Source organism: Lipotes vexillifer, unplaced genomic scaffold, assembly GCF_000442215.2.
Source record: "Lipotes vexillifer unplaced genomic scaffold, Lipotes_vexillifer_v1.1 scaffold217, whole genome shotgun sequence".
Lineage (NCBI taxonomy): Eukaryota > Metazoa > Chordata > Mammalia > Artiodactyla > Lipotidae > Lipotes > Lipotes vexillifer.
The window spans coordinates 505,318-510,323 of record NW_006788200.1 but is presented as its reverse complement, the minus strand read 5'-3'; the positions used below and the strand labels follow the sequence as shown (position 1 = coordinate 510,323).

Sequence of the window (5,006 nt, the reverse complement as noted above, 5' to 3'; positions counted from 1 at the left end):
CTGGGAGAAGGCAGCAGGAATGGGCCCCACCAAGAGGGGCTTTCCCCAGAGTCATTTCAGGGAGGGGCCGCGGACACTGCTGCCAGGGCAGCTGGTGCAGGCGCAAACCTGGCCTCTCAGTCCCTATGCTGTTACTCCCCTCCCCACTCACCAGGACCAATGTGCAGCCAGGGCACCAAAAGGCAGTGCCAGAATTAAGACAGTGATTACAAGGGATTGACACACATTCATTATACTTAAATTCATACATTCATCATTTATTATTTTTTTAAAAGAGCTGGTTTACTTTGGAGGATGATGGAGAAACAATTCATTATAAGTGAAAACTGGTAAATAAAGGGGGAAACATTTGTCCTGACTTTTCTATGTAAACTATGGTGAACAGTTACCAATAACAGATGAGGGAAAGTATCATTTCATAAAAGTATTCCAACTATTAAATGAAACCAAAGTGATAAAACTAGAACATCATCATTTTACAACCCCCGATAAATGAAGAGATATGGGCATTGTGTTTCAATGACTGCTAACATCATAAAAAGAGACACTTGAACATCGCATGACTCCTATAGTCTTTACAAAGGGGCTGAATCTGAATCTGATGAAGTCTCTAGATCCAGCTGCAATTTGCAAGAAATGCAAGGAAAAGAGGAATATGCTCAATTGTACCATAAGCATACAGTTAGCAAAATTCAAACGGGGAAATTCTACAGGTAGAACAGCCCAGGCAAAGAAAAGGATGGAGAATCCACAGGTTAAAGTAGACTAAAAGACATATAAAAATTTTTAAGTGGGCAAGACTAAACTTGTGTTTAAGGATGTACATTTGGACGATAAAACTACAAAAAACCCACAAGGAAGTGATTATTATAAAAGTCAGGCTAGTGTTTACTTATAGGTGAGGGAAGCTGTTGTCTTTGGGATGGGACAGATGGATGGGGCTTCTGGGTGGCCAGCAAAGTTCTATTTCTTGACTTGGTGGTATTTATATGGTTATTTCCCTGGAATAATTCACTAAGCCTCATTTGTTCTGTGTGGTTTCTGTACCTGTGTTCATTTTCAAATTTTAAAAAATGTTGGTTTTTTGGGATTTGTTTGCTTTTAAAGACAGTGACACAACAAGGAGGAACAAGTCAACCTAGTTCATTCAACCTAGCAGATTCAGCTTGAGTCTGCCCAGGGATAGCAGACACCCATTTTCATTCAATGAATATTTATTTGAACATCTATTATATACTAGTCACTACGGATGTATTTGAATTAAAAAATGACACTGATTCTGCCCTCAAGGACCTTATAGTCTACAGTTGGTGAAACAGACAGTAACCATATTTTAATCGAACAACGACACTGCTGAATGTACAATTACACACTGGAACAAGAGCACTGAAGGAACAGCATCCTGGCCCACAAGGGACACAACAGAGGAACCTATCCTGGGCTGGAGGTAGGGACTGGGGACGTGGGCATTCAGGGAAGGTCTCCCTGATTATGGGGCACTGAGACCAGACCCAAAGGAAAAGAAGTTGTTGACAAGGGGGAGTAGGGGAGAGGGACCAAGCTTTCAACGATATTCACAGTACAGTGGGGGAGGCCAATATTAATCATATGGTGTCATCTTTTATTTACCAATTTCTGATAGGAACAAGGAACCAGGGTAATGTAAACCGAGGACCCTGAGGAGGCCGCCTGCGTGGTCAAGGAAGGCCACGGCACGCGACTGGGTGGGGACGGGGGGGAATTCTTCACTGTGACTGTGAGAAGAGCATGTGCAACTGTGGCTAGAGGGGCATGGTGAACACAAAGGGCAGCTGTTCAGTAGAGGGTGGCAGGAGCCAGACTGCACAAGACCTTCAGCCACGGTAAAGAGTTTGCTGCTTCTTCCCATTACAACAGGGTTTTGTTGTTTTTGATGGTATTGGCACCTAGTAGATAGAGGCCAGAGATGTTCTAAACATCCGAAAATGCCCAGGATAGTCCCCCACAACAAAGCAGTCTCTGGCTCAGAAGGTCAACAGTGCTGAGGTTGAGCAACCCTGACCTGAAAGGAGGCTCCCCTGCATTGTCCTGTAACAACAGTGCCCTGTACACCAACCAAGGGGAGGGCCCTTCCTACCCTGCTTTCCCTTCCCAAGGGCTCCCTGGATAGTAGGGAAGAGGAAGACTCAGGAAGCCCTTACATTGCTACAGTCCTTGGCAATCCAGGGTTGGGGCCAGAAAACACTCACTTTTTTAAAAGAAATATTTGTCTATTTTTATTCTTTGATATTTATGCATAAATTGTACATTTGTAAAATATAGAAAAGCACAGAGAAGAAAATAAAAATCAGCTGCGTTCTCTGATAGCCACTAACATTTTTTTCTCTATTTTTTTAAATTGAAGTAGAGTTGATTTACAATGTTGTGCTAATTTCTGCTGTACAGCAAAGTGAGTTGGTTATACACATATAGACATTCTTTTTTAAAATTCTTTTCCATTATGGTTTATCCCAGGATATTGGATATAGTTCCCTGTGCTATATAGTAGGACCTTGTTGTTTATCCATTCTAAACGTAATAGTTTGCATCTACTAACCCCAAACTCCCAGTCTCTCTCTCTCCCTCCCCTCCTCGCCCTTGGCAACCACAAGTCTGTTCTCTTTGTCTGTGAGTCTGTTTCTTAGATAGGTTCATTTGTGCCATATTTTAGATTCTACATATAAGTGATATCATACGGTTTTTGTCTTTCTCTTTCTACTTAATTCACTTTGTATGATAATCTCTAGTTATACCCATGTTGCTTCAAATGGCATTATTTTGTTCTTTTTTATGGCTGAGTAGTATTCCATTGTATATGTGTGCCACATCTTCTTTATCCATTCATCTGTCGATGGATATTTAGGCTGTTTCCATGTCTTGGCTACTGTGAATAGTGCTGCTATGAACATGGGGGGGCACGTATCTTTTTGAATTATAGTTTTGTCCGAGTATATGCCCAGGAGTGGGATTGCTGGATCATATGGTAACTCTATTTTTAGTTTTCTCAGGAACCTCCATACTGTTTTCCATAGTGGCTGCACCAACTTACATTCCCACCAACAGCGTAGGAGGGTTCCCTTTTCTCCACACCCTCTCCAGCACTTGTTATTTGTAGACTTTTTAAGATGGCCATTCTGACCGGTGTGAGGTGGTACCTCATTGTAGTTTTAATTTGTAAGAAATGCTCACTTTTAAAGTCTGTCAACAAAAGGTCAAACACACACATGCCTACAAAAATAGGAAATATCAGCTACTTCTTCCCAGAGTTGTGCCTCCCTTCTATTTCTGCACATAGAGGTAACTCAATGACGTCAGATAAAATGCTTTGACAGCCCAGGATTATTTTAATTGCTTTTGACTTTTTGGCTTATTCATATTCCAACAAGGAGTCCTATATAAAAAGCTGATATTCTAGACACCTCTGGAGGGCATGAATCCACTGCCGTTAGGTAATCTGTTTGGTTTAGGGTTTTTTTTTTTTTTTGCGGTACATGGGCCTCTCACCGCTGCGGCCTCTCCCGTCGCGGAGCACAGGCTCCGGACGCGCAAGCCCAGCGGCCATGGCTCACGGGCCCAGCCGCTCCGCGGCACGTGGGATCCTCCCGGGCTGGGGCACGAACCTGCGTCCCCCGCATCGGCAGGCGGACTCTCAACCACTGCGCCACCAGGGAAGCCCTGGCTTAGGTTTTTGAATTGGCTCACTTAGGAGTAAACTGTCCATCCCACAGAGCCCTGAGCCTTCCAAGGGGGTGCAGGCAAGCTTGAGGGGTGGTGTAGGAGCTGAAGGTAGGTGCTGCAGCCAGAACAGCCACATTTTTAGCTATTTCATTGACTGAACTTAAACGATCCTATTTAAAAGATGAAGTCTGCTGGCAAAAAAATGTTTAAAGGTTTGAGAAACCCTGTACTAGCCCTTCTGAAGACTAAGGTGATCCTCAACATACACACCAACTTTTGTTTCTACTGTTTCCTCAGGAGCAGATCTTTGGGAACTTAAACACTTTCCTCAGGTAATCGTGGTGTTACATGGCTCTGAGGCCAGCCCATAAAGATCTCCCTATCCCATGACACAGCTGACCAGAAAAATGCACTGAGCTTCAACTCTGTAACTGGGGTACCTCCTCCTAGTCTTTCACATGAAGGTAATTCCTCTGAGTCTCAGCTGGCACCCAACCCTGTGAGAGGGGGATTCCCACTACCCCTCTGGGAGGGCCTCTAAGCTCTGTCCAGGGCACGCCCTCCTCTCACTCTATACTGTTCCCAGGCAATCTCATCCACTTACGGGGCTTTGATGAGGGTTCTATCAACTGACAATTTCCGAACGTGTTTCTCCAGCCCAAACCTCTCATGGAGCACCCTACCCATACATCCAACTCCATATTCCATTCCTCCTATGAGACCCCTAAGTCTCATAGTTACCCCAAATTCAGTATGTTCAAATTGAACTCAACATCTTCTCCTACAAACATGGTCCCCTTCCAGAGTGCTTTGTCTTAGAGAAGGGTATCGTCATTTACACGGCTGTGCAGGCCAGAAGTCTCCCTCCCCTCACTTCCTGTGTTCAACTCATAGCCAAGTCCTGTTGGTTTTACCTCCTACCACTCTTCCCCATGTCTACCGCCCTCAGCCTAGTCCAAGCCACCTTCATTTCCTGCATAAATGACTGTGATAACCTCTTAATTGGCCTTTCCACAATCCTCCTTGCTTCCTTTCAATCCTTTCTCCACAAAGCTATCGAACAACTTTGTAAAAATGCAAATCTGATGACGTCACACTCTTAAAAGCTGCCCACTGCTCTGTGACGAAAGCCCAGACTCCTGTCATCTGCTCTTCTGCTTGGGCCTCAGCCTGCCTCGCTGCTTTGTCTCTATACCACTCTCCACAACCCCACCCCCCGCCAACACTTTCTTCCAGTTCCTAAAGTGTGCTATGCCTTTGCTTGAGTCTAGGCTTAGGTACTCTTGGCTCTCTTGCCCAGAACACTCTTT

General features: G+C 44.5%; 1 protein-coding gene across 1 annotated transcript in view; it reads right to left on the bottom strand.

Moving 5' to 3' along the window:
- SLC22A5 (solute carrier family 22 member 5) overlaps positions 1-5,006 on the bottom strand; it is a 23,510-nt gene that overhangs the window by 11,316 nt on the left and 7,188 nt on the right. The window lies entirely within an intron of this gene.